We start from the raw sequence: 16,475 nt of genomic DNA, 5'->3' as shown, positions 1-16,475 counted from the left end.
CAAGCTGCTCTTTCGACAATAAAATGCCATCTTATTCCTTTTGTACCAAGATAATTTTGTACAGATGGATCAACAATATTTCTATGTAACTTCTTCAGCTCTACATCTGCACCTTTAAATGTTTTGGCATTGTCAGAGTTTATAGTTCGGCAAACACCTCTTCTTGATACAAAGCGACGAAATGCTAGAAGGAAATGTTCGGTGCTTAGGCTAGAAACAATTTCAAGATGACCTGCACGTGTAACTGCACAAGTAAACAAACAAATATAAACCTTGTCTCCATTTTTCGTAAACAAAGGTCCAGCAAAATCAATACCTGTGATTTCAAAGGGATTCGCTTCATGAAATCTATCCGCTGGTAATGGAGCAGTCACTTGAGTGCCCTTTTTAGCCTTAAATTTCCTGCAAACGAAGCAGTTATTCAAGCGCGATTTTACAGCTTGTCTACCTCGGATGATTCAATACTTTTCTCGAGCTTGAGTGAGTGTATCTGAAACACCGGCATGAAGCAAGTTCTCATATTCTCTTTTGATTAGCAATTGTGAATTTACATTTTTTCGGCATAAACCATGGATGCTTTTCTTGAAACTGAAAGTCAGAATGTTGTAATCTACCACCAAGACATATGAGTCCTTTTGCGGTCAGGATCGGGTTTAGACCATATAATTTGGAATCGGAACTATGTGATTCCTTTCGGGTCAGTTTAATAAGATCCTTTTCAAACTCACTTCGCTGTATAAATCGAATCCAATAGCGTTCAGCACTTGCGAGTTCTTCAGCAGTTAGTGCTTCTTTACACCTTTCAGAATTTCTCTTAGAGTTACTAATAAACCGTAGGACGTATGCAGTGATTCGAAGAACTTTAGATAAGTCACTGTATCTATGCAAATTTAACAAGCTTTCGGTACGTTCAACGTATGTTAATAAAGCAAAACAGTTCTTTTTTCTCTCCTTTTCCGCTTCAAATGTATCAATATCAGCATTTGATATTTCTTTACTGTTTAGAACATCACTTTCTAATAGCCACAAGGGGCCTCTCCATCATGTTTCATCATTGATTAAAGATCGTGCACTTATTTCCCTAGTAAGTTTATCTGCAGGATTCAGCCTTCCGTTGCAAAAATTCCAATTCGATGGATTTGTCTTTTCTTTAATTTCCAACATTCTATTGCAAACAAATTGCTTCCAATCATTTGCAACACCTCTAATCCAATGTAGACATATTGCGGAATCTGCCCACATGAAAATGTCACTTTCTTTCAGAGGGTATCCGGACATAATCCCGACAGCCTAAATCCCGACAAGCCAGAATCCCGACAGACGGAATCCCGACAAGCCAAAATCCCGACAGGGTCGAAATCCCGACAAACCAAAATCCCGACAGGGTCGAAATCCCGATTGTCCAATATCCCGACAGGGTCAAAATACCGACACGGGCGAAATCCCAATAAGGCCTAATGACCCCTTAACATACTTACACAGCTGCAACTAGTATATGCTTTGATGACTAGCAAATCTGAAGAAAATTACAAAAGATTATTCCAAGATTTAATTGATTTCGCAAATAATATTGAACTGAGGCCATCTAGAATCATTAGTGATCTAGAAAAGGCAGCTATAAATGCTCCGCGCACTCAAAATGCTGTCGAGGATTGGCACAGAAGATGGGAGACCTTAATTGGACGGGCCATGTTGGCGTTTATAACATCATAGAAGGATTTCAAAAGGAACAGGAGCATGTGGAATACCAAGTTGAATGCATTCTTCGCGGAGAACAACAACCAAAACGTAGGAAGGTAGATGATGACAGAGAAAGGAGAATTATGACTGTTGTGGACGATCGTGATAATCGACCTGTGATGGAATATCTTCGTGCTATCGCTCGCAATGTGTCACTGTAAATATGTCGTTTGCATGTGTAAGTGTTTTCTTTTTCTTAATAAAAAGAATTTTATAAATCTTCATTTCAAATTTTAACGGTCATTTCAATTTGTTAAAAATTATTTTAAGTAATGACATAATTTTTATGATTTTTTGATTTAAACTTTTAATTAGTAATATGTAATAGTTAGATAAAAATTGTATTTTATTAAGCTAAATTGAGTGTTTGTATTTAGATATTAACTTGTCGGGATTCTGGACACTTGGGATTCTGACCCTGTCGGGATTCTGGCTTGTCGGGATTTTGACCCTGTCGGGATTTCGACCGTGTCGGGACTTTGGGTTGTCGGGATTTCGGCCCTGTCGGGGTTTTGGACAGTCGGGATTCTGGCGTGTCGGGATTTCGGCTGTCGGGATTATGACCCAGACCCCTTTCAGAGAAAACGTGGATCGTATATAATCAGACAATCGTGCAGAAATCAAGTTTCCTAATAGTTCTAATCGCGGCAAAGTCATTTTCTTCAGTGGAGCTAGACGACATTTTGAAATTATAAAACTTTTCGCACACTTGTCATTGTATCTAATCTTGAAATATGCGACCGTACCTTATGCCTTTGGGCTCGCATCAGAAAATATATGTACTTCCAGCTGCTGAATCTCCAGCTCGTCAAAATATGGTCGAGGTATGACAAGCCTGTCAAGCTCGGTTACTTCATTCCACCACTCCTGGAACATAGATTCCAACTCTGTTGGAATATTTTCATCCCATTTTAAGCCCTTTTCCCAAAGATTCTGCACTATCAATTTAATTCTAATACTGAATGGTGTAATTAAGCCTAATGGATCAAACAACATGCCACATGCACTTAGAACTATGCGTTTTGTTGGTGTCACATATTTAAATTTTGTAAATTGATTCAGATCTATCTTCAGGGTATCATTATCATTGTCCCAAATCAATTCTAATACCTTTAACGGTATATCTCTTTGATTCGATGGCGTCCGACATTCCATTTGGGTTTCCTTCCATATTTGATTAAGGATAACTGAATTCGAAGACCATTGCCGTAAATTCATGTTTGCTTCACTCAGTATAAATTTTGAGTCTCTTGATAGAGATGCCGCTTCTTCAACAGTTGATGCCCCACTTATTAAGTCATCAACATAAAGTTCTTTCAAAATAGAACATGCTTCACTGTGTGATTTTTTATATTTCTTTAAATGAAGTCGTATAGTTGCTGTCAAAATAAAAGGACTGCATTTCACACCAAAAGGAAGTGTCATTCGTAAAATTCTGATATCACAACCATTGAAATCAAGTTCGGTTCCCCCCTCATTTCTCCATAAAATCTGCAAAAACTTTCGATCCTCCTCTGCTATGCCAAGCTCTAAAAATGCTCTCTGAATATCAGCACAAAACGCAATTGGGTGATTACGAAATCTTAAAATAATCCTGAGCAAATCTGGATTAAGGTTGGGACCAGTATCCAAACAATCATTCAGCGACCGTCCATCTCTAACCTTCGACGACGCATCATACACAATCCTAACTTTCGTATTTTCCTTTGATTCGCGAACAACAGCATGATGAGGCATAAAATAACTAATTTTCCTATCACAATCTCCATGAAATGCAACTTGCTCAATAATACCATCCTTTAACTGCTCATTAATTATTTCTTTATAACGAAAATACAAATGTGGATCATGCCTTAATTTATTATTTAAGCTTATCAAATGTCTTTCTGCAACTTCATAATTACTATTCAATGTGTTACAACCCTCCTTCCCTAATAATTTAGTTTCGTACCTCCCATTTTTAAACGTGGTATTTCTTTCAAACCTATCTAAGACATCTGCATCTGATTGCGAAATTTCCTTTTCCTGATTTATTCCTATAGCCTCCAAATCCCATAAATTCCGAACTCTTTCAAAATCTGTTTGCTCCTTCACAGAGATATGGTTTCTACAAGTCTCATCATAATTTCCATGATTATACGATCCCATTTCCTTACCTTGGATTACAAACCCAAACAAACTGTCCGTAATAACTAATCGTTTCCCTAATCTTATGTTTCTTTCATATAAAATTTCCCAAATGTAATCTGAGCCGATCAACATGTGTATCTCCTTCGTATTTCCAATGCCGGCCAATGCTATTCCCTTACTTACAGCCATATTTCTGACCCACTTTGAAGGAACTTCTATGTGGTCATGCGTAATCGCATCAATTACCACTGCTTCTATGCTGAGTTTTTTACTTGGGTTGGTTCTATTCCGCAAATCAAGTTGAACTATATTATACTGCTGTTTAGGTTTACGCTCGCTACCAAACCCATATATTTCAAACGTTTCACATCTGGTAGCCTTCAATCCTAATGAGTCTGCAGTTTTCCTTCTGATAAACGTTCTATTACTCCCGCCGTCTATTAACACCCTCAAGGTTCCGCTCTTTTTATTTGTTTTTACCATAGCGCTGAATGTTTGTAGTAAAACCAGGGAGGATGCTTCTGCGCTGTCGGTTTTGTTTACCGATTCTTTTTTACTTCCTCCGAAGCAATGTACCGCAGATAAATTATTGCCCGTTTCTTTACCATCTGATTCGGCTGTATTATCTGTCAGTTCAGCCTTATCGCATATTAAATAATTGCGAGGTTTCTTTCACATATTTTGCAAAGCTGGTCCTTTTTCCAGCAAACTTTTGAGGTATGTTTACGTTTCAGACAAATGTAGCATTGCCCTTGTGATTTTAACGAATTTCTTTTTTCTGTTAATGGTAACGGACATTTATGTGTTTCGTGAGATTTATCCAAACAAAAACTACACATTTCATTCGCTACGGCTGTTAAAGCAGCTGCTGTTGGAATGAGCGCTTTTGAAATGTTTCGTTTTGAGTCTATATAATTTTTCTCATAATTTTGACTCGTTCCTCTATTAGTAAGGAAATTTCATTTCGCTTAAAGTTTTTTTAATCTGATAATAAAAAAGACGCTTATCTTATTTCTACCTCTTTTCTCAAAAAGTCAACTAAGTGCTCTATATCAAATGATTCACGCGATTCGCGTTGTCTCTTGTAATACAAATTTAGCTCTTCTGGAATTTTCTGTAGTATTACGGGGCAAAGTAAACTACTATAAGTGCCTGCTGCAACACCTAAAGACTTTAATGATCGAATTTGAATCTCAATCGTATCATACATTCTTCGCAATGCTGGAACGTTCGCGCATGTCTTAACGGAATCAATCAGTAACAGTTTATTCATGTGCGAACTTATAATCAAATCTAGCCTTCCGAATCTTTCTTTTAACAACTTAATTGAGGAATCATAATTTTCGTTTGTTAACGAAAATCCGAGACTGCTGATAAGGCAGTACCTCCCAAAAATGTTTTCAGATACGAAAACTTCTCAACCTTACTTAAGGAATTGTTATTGTGAATAGCTACATCGTAGGAATTCCAGAAATCCAACCAAGAGCTACAATCACCATAAAACTTCTCAATACTCATTTTCAGAAGCTTAACTACACTACTTTCGTTTTTTACTACACGTTATTCCAGCCTAACATTTCCATTAACCCGAATTTCATTTTGCGAAGCCCCGTTAAAAGCACTTTCTATATGCCTTTCTAGTTTCGTTTTCCATTGAGTACCGCGTTCCTGATATAATTCACTCTCAGCAATTTCGTTTTCTAACTCATCTATACCAATTATCGATTCTATTTCACTATCTAAACCCTTAAGATTCTTTATCTTTTCAATCAACTGGTTTCTTTGATCATAAAAATCATCAAGTTTTTGTTCTTTACTGTAATTTTCTCTTAAAGGTTTGTTTATTGCGTCTTCAATTTTTGCCAAAAGATTACAAAAAAGCTGCCTAATGCAGTTTCGTTTCTGCCTTAACTTTTCAACTCGTTTCACCATGTTTGCATAAACTACTTCTGTTTTCAAAACTAAATTTCAAATCAATTTAAAACAACTAAATAATCAAATCACCACTATAAATTCAAAACTTCCTACTACATACAAAATCATAACACTTCAAGAACTGAATCTAAAGGGACCTACCTCAATTCCATGGTCGCGAATCAGAAGCTTCCAAAACAAAGAAAGGTTCACATTCCATCAGAAGGTTCGGTAATCCCAAATCACGTCCGGCGTTCAGCAACAATTTTGTGATATCTTCGTTCTGAAGTGTTGAGTCATTTAATTCACAGTAGTTGTATTTTGATTATTTATTGAAAACAAGAACAACATAATTGAAACAAATATGAAATATCATCGTTCCTGTGTGTTTTAACTATATTTTCTCCCCGCCGCGGGAAGAGCAAACATCAGTTTATCCCTTTAGGGAATTTTAGTTGGAACAGCATCTAGACCATCTACAGATTGAAAAACAGGAAAAGGTAGAAATAATTCGAAAGGATAAACACGAAAGTGACGTTATCGAGCCTTCAGCAAGTCCTTAGGCCTCTCCAAAGATCCTGGTTTACGGACGTTCCGCAAGGAAGTACATAGCAGTCCGACAGAAGACCTTTTTCAGAATAATGAAAATTTTGCAGTGTTCGAGAGTTCTACTGGTGTAAAGCAAGAGATGACATACGAGCCAGAAAGGACCAAAGAACACAATCGATGGAAGCTGTGACATCACAATATCGGAGCGTTTTAAGAACGCGTCGCCTTCGATATCTCGGGACCTCTGCTACGATCTGGTAATGGCAACAAATTTCAGGAATTGCATTCCGCCTCCGAATTGTTTTCATTGATTACTTTACAAAATGCTCTGAAGCGTATCCTATTCTTGATCAAGATGCTGTCAGGATAACAGAGGTAATAATACAACATTTAATTTCCAGGTTTGGGGTTTCTCTTCAGTTACTTGCCGATCAAGGAAGAAATTGATTTCGGTTGTAATTAAACAACTCTGTAAACTATTTGGCATAGACTAACCCCAAACGATACCTTTACATAACCATTCAGACAACATAAGGCGGAGTTTAATAGAACCATCCTTAGTAACCTCTCGCTGATGGTATCCAGAAACCTACAGGACTGGGACAGAGGTTGCCTCTGTTCTTACTGGCCTAAGCAGTTCTGTGAACGAGACTACCGGCTCTTCCCCGATGCTCTTCGGGCGGGACCTTCGTCTGGCTTGTGATCTCTTGTTTGGTCGACCTCCAGATGTGGAGTATATTCATATATCTGGAGATGACCTCCAGATGCGGAGTACATTCAAGATCTTATGCACGGTTTGAAATGATGCACAATTTTTCACGACAGTGAGTCAACGTTGCAACGGAGAAGATGAAGGCCTGATAACGACTCAAGAGCTACAGGACATCGATTCAACGCGAAGGTGACAAGGTATGGTTATGGAATCCAATTTGAAGAAAAGGGCTTTCTTGTAAACTACAGTCACCTTGGGACGATCCTTACACAGTCCTAAACGGGCTGAACGAGGTTGTGCTTCGATTATGTAAGTCATCAAGTTCTAAGCTTAAAGTCGTTCATTAGTACAGCCTAGCTCGTCGTACGGGAGTCACCATACTGTATATAATATAAGAATTATGCTAAGAATATGGTCTTATTTATATACAAATTTGTAAATTCATATGATTTTATTGATTTCATATTTTATTTGTTGAATGCCATTTATTGAAATCATTTGTTTAGTATTGCATTGATTTTTCATAGTTGTGAGTATGGCTACTTGCCCAAGGATCGTATTTCCCGGTACGTAAACCATACAAAATTTATTATGCAGACGAAACAGAACTATGTTTCAAAACATTATAAGAACACACAGTAATATTTTAAAAGTTAAACAGTAGCTGGTTTAAGAACCCGCAACGACAAATTACTATATTTTTAACTTGCGCTATGAGTCCAACAACTAAAAACACAACACTAGTTATTGACAAAAGCATGAAATCTCGGTGTTTGAAAGGACTCAAGAATTTATGTCTAACTCACCACAATAACAAAACATCATGGTTAATAATATTTTTACTAATTTTCTTTTGAAAGAGGAAAACGAACTGTGAAGTGAAAAAATTATTTGCTAATTAGATAAGCTATGCACATCTCTTTTTTTTAAATATTGTCTCTTTCTGCAAATACAACTTCTAATTGCCAACCAGGGTAATACGAAACTTTTTCAAATATCATTGCAAAAGAGTTGTTCAGAAAGTGATAAACTGAATTGAATCTTACGAAAATACATTAACTTCGAAGAAGATAAGTTAGCTGTATGTTCTCTGCTAGAGGCCATGCATATTATAGTCAATGCAGGGAATCGGTCTCCAAGAAAACAGTTAAAAACTTGCTCAAAAATGTTTGTTAGTTTATACAAAAGCCTCAGAGGAATTGCAAGCTGTAGCTTATATTTTAGAGATCAGTGAGAGAAGTTATGAACATATAATTTTAGAATATGTATCAACTGACAACACACTGAGAAATCGTTAGTGAATAAAACTTGACTGTTTTTATAGAGACTATTAAAATTACACAGACTGTTAAAGATCTACGGAAACTGACAGTGAAAGTGATACAGAAAAAAATTATGGTATGCCAGTATCATTCGAATAGAGAAAAGTGCGGGTTATAACCAAGAAAACTGTTCAGTTTGAAAGGTACTGATCAAAAAGTTTACCACCAGTTTTACAAAATAAATTTTACTAAACACAATTTAAAAACTGTTGAAAACTGTTGCATGAACCAAATACTGATAGAATAATTGCCTCAAAAGTTAGAAATTTCATCAAGTAAGTAATTATAAAAATATATTTTAAAAAAAGTAAAAAATGGATTGCAAAAATGCGTAAATAGCTTAAATTTTAGTACTAATTTTTAGTTGTTAATTTAGGATTAGTTACTGAATAACTTGTTAGTTATTATTTTAGTAGATACGTTTAGAACGGATGTCACAATTTGCATTGCAGAAGTCGCCGTCTATTAAACTCAGACGCTTAATAAACTCAAATATGCTTGGAACGGAAGTGATTTTAATAAGCAGCGGGTAATGTATTTGTAAATACTCGACGGCACATATAACGAGTATACTTGACAGAACGGCTTTGGGCAGAAGATCGGAATCGTCTAATATTTGAGCAAGAGTATTTGAGTATTTAACAAGTAAAAATAATACAGAAATCGTACCACACGAAGACAACTACTATAAATTTCAGTTCAAGTACGAGGCGTATTCGGAAACTAAGTACCGTTTTGGAAAAAAAAAATAGTAAAACAATTTTTTCGAATCCAATTTTATTTTTACATGAAAATACATGTCTTAAACTATTTTTCAACATAGTTTCCGCCAATGATCAAACACTTGTCAAAGCGGGTGCCCAGTTTTTGCATACCATCGTCAAAGAAACTTCCCGCCAGTTTCGATAACCACGACTCTACAGCATTTTTCGTGTCATTGTCAGATCCAAAGCGCTTGACACCAAGCTCGCGCTTTATGTGCAGGAACAAGTGACAGTCGGATGGCGCCAAGTTTGGTTTAAAAAGTTTTCTCCCTCATTACTGTACCGCGTGAGAAATGTCAGGGCACTACCAAGTCGCTTTGTTTTGTGAGCATCAGTGAGCATTTTTGGAACCCATCGGGATCACAGTTTGCGATAATTCAAGCGTTCAGACACAATTTCGAACAAAACAGTACGTGAAATTTCTGGAAATGCCTCTGAAAGAGTTGTCATTGTGAAGCGTCTGTTCTCATGAATTGCTTCATCAACTTTCCTTACCAAATCATCGGTGACAACAGAAGGCCGACCACTCCGAGCCTCGGCGTGGACATTTGTTCGACCTGCATTAAACATTCTTACCCACTTTCTCACCATTCCATCACTTATCGCGTATTCACCGTAAACTTCTGTCACTTGACGATAAATTTCGGCCGGTTTAACATTTTTCGCGTTCAAAAATTTAATCACGGCACGAATCTCATAGTCAGCGGGAGAACTAATTGTCTTAAACATTTTGAATGTGCACAGCAAACTGAAAACACAACATAGAGCAACCAAAATGGCGACAATTGAAAGTCAGTGAACAAGAAAGACTAGTGCGCATGCGCGGGACGCCTACCACAGCGCTGCGACGGCGCTAGAATGAAACGGTTAAAAGAGAAATGTGTTTCGTACTTTGTGAAAATTTTATTTACTTATTATGTGTCATGCTCATGGTAAATAAAAATGTTATACATGTGCGCCGCAGGACTGTGTGGTTCCAATGTTTAATTAAAATAATGCTTTTCAAAAAAGTGTGATCTTTCTTGTGACATATTAAAAATGCGTTAAAATTTTTAAAGTTGGTGACTATAGTAGATCTTTATACGGACTTTCGGTCATTATCACCTATTCTGTATAATTATTTTTGTGTAATTTTGTTTACTATCTATGAGAAGTTAAATGTTAAAAAAGTTGTAAAATTTCATTATTAAGGAATGTCAGTTTGAAATTTCGATCTTAAAATTATTTGTGTTAGGTCTTTTATGTTAATTACTCTGTTAGATCATTATTTGGAACTCTATTCAATATTTCGTGTAATGTATCATAATTATGTAGGAGTCATTTGTCAGGTATGATAAATTAAATTTCGTTCTCAAAAGGCTGTAAGAGTTCAGTACTAAATAAGTTATTGACAATGTGAAATATGGGTATTTTTCAGTTAAGTTACAATGAATACGTTAAAAATATTCCAAGTTAACAAATTTTTATATTCCAAGTTGGGAAAAAGGCGATAAAGTTTCATTTCCATGGCTGAATATTAGTTCCATGTGTATTATAGACTTTTAAGTTCTCCTTCACAAAATGTGACTATAATTCAAATTTAAAATAATACGTTACAATGTGGATATTCTTCTCTGTAGTTAAAATATAATTCAATCTTCTGTACCTTGTTAAGAGAGTAAGGCTGTGATAATTTCAAATAGAGTAGTGTTTATAAAGTTCTGCGGTAAATGGTGGAATCATATTACGAATCCGAGTGACGTTTTTACTTGAAGGAAAAATCAAGGTTCAGTGTATGTTTGGTGATTTAAGTAGGATGTGTGCATGAAAATACAAGATATTTTTGTAAAATATTTCAAAAAGTTAGCAAAATTTGTGTTAGTAGTATAAATGAATCTTACTGAATAAAAGGGAGTGTTCTGAATATATATGTATAAATGTCTATAGAGTAAAATAAGAAGAAATGAAGTACTATTGGTACGTTTCTAAACTTAACTGGGTAGAAATGCTCCGTGCATTGGTTTGAGTGGGCTTCATACCATGAAAATTTATTGCTCCTTATTAGATTTGTTTAAAGTCAGTAGGTCTTACAATAAAGAAACATGTGTAAGTCTGTATTTATTATGGGGGAAAGGAATCAGAAATACAGCATGAATATGTTTTATAAGTTAAATAAGGGTAAATGTGTAAATGGAAAGTGTAAAAATTACATTTGTCTGACATAGTTTGGTGAATCCTTTGAATCCTTTGAATAACAAAGTTTTGTATAGTTGGCCAAAAAGTTAATACAGTCATTAATAGTTAGTACAATATATTAGAAGGAAAAGTTCTGAGTATCTCCAACTTAGTAGTAAAAAAGTAAGAAATGTAGTATTCCAGTTAAACTATATAGAATGAGCATTGTGTATATTGGTTTAAAGTTACAGAAAATATTATCTGGTGAAGTTATATGCATGTAAATTCCAGCTTAAAATTTCAAAGACAGAGAAATGTAGGTAAGTTTACTTTTGGAGAAATGGAAATGTAACATCATATTGTATTTAAAACAAGGGGGAAAAGTTAAGGGTAAAATAAAAATGTAACAAAAAATTTTTAAAGGAAAGAAAAAAAAATGAAATTTACTTTGGTGGTAAAATGCATGAGGGAGAAAACAAAAAAACTGCATTTGTGTAAAAAAAAAAAAAAAAAAAAAAAAAAAAAAAAAACCCAAAAAATAATACAAAATAAATAAATAAAATTATGAAACTAAATATTACTTTTGTAAAAAAATAAAGTTAAAATGTAGTAGCATCTTTCTTTAAAATAAAAGAGGAAAGTAAAAATTAAATTTGTAAAAGTAAATATTACTTTTGTAAAACCAAAAAAAAAAAAAGTTTAGACCAAAAATTAAAGTAAAGTAAAGTAAAAATACGAAAAGGAATACATTTGGAAAAAAAAACTTTTGCAAAATAAAAAAATGAAAAGGAAAAAAATAAATTCGTAAAAATAAAATGTTACTTTTGTAAATCCAAAAAAAGAAAGTTAAATATAAAAAAATTAAAGTAAAAATACGAAAAGGAATAAATTTGGAAAAAAAACTTTTGCAAAATTAAAAAAGTGGAAAGAAAAAAATAAATTCGTAAAAATAAAATATTACTTTTGTAAAACCAAGAAAAGAAAGTTAAATATAAAAATTAAACTAAAAATACGAAAGGGAATAAATTTGAAAAAAAAAATAACTTTTGCAAAATAAAAACTAAAAAGAAAATGAAGAAAGTTAAAAATAAAATTTATGTTTGGGAAAGGAAAAACATATTAAATCAAAAATTAATAAATTAACTAATAACTTAAAAATAGTAAGAATGAGATGAAAAATTAAAACAATTAAAAATATCTTAATAATAAAAAAATTAAACTGTGGGAAAATCTTACATTTAAAACAGCAATGAATAAAGTAATGATTAAGAAGCCAAAAGAAATCCTAGGCGTCGTATAAAAACAAATGTGTGACGCGGTTTCATGTCAAAGCGCATGCGCAGAGTGTCAGACTCATGACATCAATGGTGCAAAATAAACCAAAGTGACAAACAGATTTTCAAATAACAATTCTGATAAGATGACGGGGTAGCTGTGTGGTAACGTTCAGGTCTTATAACTCAGAGATGGCGGGTTCGATTCCTAGCCGTGGAGTTACTTTTAAAATTCAGGGAAAATAATATTAAATTCCATAAAAATTAATTAAAGGTAATAATTAAAATAATGACGTACTAAATAATTAAAATACTTATTAAAAAGAGTAAATTAATGACGTATTAAATAATTAAAAATAATAAATTAAAAGGGATGTCATGCCAAACACGTGGCTCCAGAGCTCGTTGCCACAAAAAATAAAAACTTTGGAAACATAAAATCGTTGCCACAGAACTAAAAACGAAAGTTTTATGATATCATTCCATCACGTGATACAAGATGGCGCTGGTATCGTCACTTCCGGTTCCAGGCCCCTCTGGGTACTGGCCACGCCCCTTTTCTATGACGTCAGTTCCGCATACTAAGTACCCCGGCTTACTACTCGTAACCCTTTTTTTTTCCACTTCGCTTTTGCTGGTACAGTGTGTGATCGGTTAACGAACAGTTCGGACTGCGGACAAATCGGACAACGAACACTTTCACGAAAGATTTTTGTGTTCGGACAACGAACACATATTCGGATAACGAACTAAAACGAATTTTAACGAACACCTCTCGGAGCATAATGTGCAGAGTTGCCAATCCCGACGGACCATAAATCGTTTTTCATCTCTCTTAAATTATGTTGCTTGCCTATTAAATTTCAAAATTCTATATTGGAAAAAAAAGAGCTCATAATGGAACATGAAGTTGAATTGACCACAGAAGAACTCCAAGAAATCTTTAGTGAAGAACGCCAAGAAACACAGCGAAGTGTGTCTCCTTCTGAACAAGAGCAAGACGAAAGAGGACCAATGCCGACATTAAAAATCTTTTGAAGAAGTGGGATGATATCAGAGCAATGGTCTTAGAATGGCACCCAAACCAAGCTGATATCAATAAGGTTTTTGATCTTTACAACGACAGTGTTATTAATTAATCACTTCCGAAAAATCCTGAAAAAGAGAAAAGTAGCCGGCATTGAACATGCTCTTTTAACGCTCCATAAACAAAAAATGAAAAGGACTGATTAATATGCAAGACTATATGGATGCATTATTTTTTTAATAAATTCTTGAGACATTAGGTATTACGAACCTTTCAATTACGCGATGGGCGCGCAGACCACCACACCACGAAGGCTCGCTAAGAAAGCGGGAGAAATAAATTTTCTAAGAAATTATGCATTTTTTTTTTTTTTTTTTTTTTTAAATTTGTGGGGTCTTCAGAATGAATTAACCTATTTCACAAAAAAACTCTATGTTAAATCGCTGATCGGTTAGCAAACAATTCGGATAGCGAATAGTCTTGGTAATCGCGGATAGCGAATCTTGGATAGCGAATAGTCTTGTAACAGATTATGTTAACCTGTACTAAGATATATCGCTGTACTGCTCCGCTTCGTCTGAAAATATGCGATATGCTACAAAAATTGTGGGGGTACTTATCGCACCCATAGTGATGTATAAACAAGATGATGAGTGTTCAGAATTATCCATCAAAAAGTAAAATTGTCTTCTTTACCGACGCCAAAGTCTGCAAGTTTCTTCGTCTACTGCGCATTTCATCTGTATGCCAGCCTCTCCTATAACCATCATAACTAAGCAATAATTGGTTTCTTCTCTCCCACGCATCCTAAATTTAGTGCAATTACTAGAGGTCATCTACTGAATTATTAGATATACATATATAATGTAACTTATATACATAAATCTTTTGAAATCTAGGCTTACATTTTCAACTCACATTCTGTTGTAACAGCAGCATCAAAAAGGAATAATAAAATTAATTGTGGTCAAACTATAACCTCTGCAAAAAGCTGAAATAAGTGAAATTCAAACATAAAATTTCAAACATAAAAAAATGAGTAAATAGATAAATAAATAAATAAATAATAAAAAAAAAAGTTTCTACAATACTTTTGACATTTGCATCAGGGGTGTTGTTCCGAGAAATGTAAAATGCATAGCCTGCTTCTAAGCTAACCGATTAACTAATGAATTGATGATAGTAAGGCTAAATATTAAATACTATATTAAAATCTTAGCTTAAATTGTTCATTATTTGTCCATTCCCGACAAGCTATGATCGAAAAATAGCATTTGCCCAGGACCCATTCGTAAACGCATAATAAGAAAAATATGGAATATTAATAAAAAGCATCAATAAATATACAAGAGGAGCAATACACATAAAGGCAAAAGAAGCGAAAGTAAAAGACCAGTAACGACTGCTGCAAATGGAGTCCGTACGACATATGAATGTAAAACAAGGATGGCTTTTTTTTTATTCCTAAAATAAATGTTTCAAAAACATCACAAAAAGTTTTTGTATAAGCAAGCAGGGGGAACGGATTTCAGCCAAGTGCTGTTTTTTGTTCATAACTTGTAGGATTTGGCAACTAATGAGCAATTTAATGTAATACTTTTAATTTATCTAATTTTTCCCTTATTAAATTGTTCATCACTTAGTTTAGAAACAGACTATACTTTTTTTTACAATCTCGGAACATTAACCTTCTTATAATACATCACGAGAAATACGAAACTTTCTTTTGGCTTCTAAGGTCTTTTTATGTATTTTAATATTTCAATTTCTGCAGCGGTTATATTTTGACTTATGTGTTCTTATTATTTATTTTTATTATTGTTGTTTCAATGGAATTATTTCTGCAGCTTTCACAGCGTTGCTTAATTACCGGTTTTTCAGCCCTTATTGCCTTCAAATTTCATTTTTAGTATACAAAGATTTCCTTGCATAAATAACAACATATTAAGTCAATAATGAGGTAAAAATTACCAGAGATTTTCTTCATTTCACTTGTTTCTCCTTCTTCCAGCAGTAAAAAAAGTTACCAAAAAAAGTTTTTTGGTAAAACTCTGGGTATCAAACTCAAAACTTGGAAAGAAAAAGGAAAAAAAAAAAAGATACCGAAATCCAATAAATAACGGTAATTCTAATACAGCCACTTAGAATTCTGGAGAACAGTTATTTTTTTTTTATTTTAATCTGCCGACAGCTGACATTACTTCCTTAACTGAAAACCGATATGTTTACCCCTTTGCTTCCTTAATGATGGGAGAATGGTATGGTTAAGGTCGGCAGTGGTAATGCTGCAGCGGTTGCTATAGCAACAAGCACTTAACTTCGTGTCAGAGAAGATAAAAAAAAAAGTTAATGCTGCTTATCTTGTTTCTGCTGGAGTGCAACGAAGAAGCATTTTAATGCTATGTCAAAGCTGAAGCACGCTTGCTGTTAAAGAATTTTTTAAAAAAGGTTTGTAGTTGAAATAACCATTAAAGGATTTGTCTTTTACGTTTTTATAAAACTCATGCGACAATTTTCTCATTATTTTGTTTATAACAAACGCTCTTTTTGTAAGTTTTAAATCTAGAATTAATTACTTTTCTCCTCTTTTTCGAAAAATGCAGATAATTTATTTTATTTAAACACTGATGTAAATAGAAATTAAATACGTAATTATATTGGATGAAAGAGAGAATATTTTTTCTTTTTAATGTTATTTTTCTTTCCATTATATTCTTTCTAGATTGACATATGAAAGAAGATAAAGATGAAGACCTGGTTTTTTGGCCTATGAGATTCAAATTTCTTTAAACCGTCACCCTAACAATGTCATTCTGCTTATCACGTTGTAAGGTATTAAGATACCGAAGCCCAATAAATAGCCCTAATTCTAAAATATCCTACAGAACA

The 16,475-nt window shown here is 34.1% G+C and overlaps 1 long non-coding RNA gene across 1 annotated transcript in view; it reads right to left on the bottom strand.

The window, feature by feature from the left end:
- Window positions 1-15,800, bottom strand: part of LOC146999408 (uncharacterized) — a 67,147-nt gene extending 51,347 nt beyond the window's left edge. The window contains exon 1 of the long non-coding RNA XR_015043045.1: window positions 15,558-15,800. This is a non-coding gene — a long non-coding RNA (uncharacterized LOC146999408). The remainder of the gene's footprint in view (window positions 1-15,557) is intronic.
- Window positions 15,801-16,475: the final 675 nt, after the last annotated feature.

This window comes from Stegodyphus dumicola, chromosome 1 (genome assembly GCF_044657685.1).
Source record: "Stegodyphus dumicola isolate Sdum_Otavi_A_Nest chromosome 1, ASM4465768v1".
In the NCBI taxonomy this organism is placed as follows: Eukaryota; Metazoa; Arthropoda; class Arachnida; order Araneae; family Eresidae; genus Stegodyphus; species Stegodyphus dumicola.
This window is presented reverse-complemented; position numbering and strand designations above follow the sequence as displayed.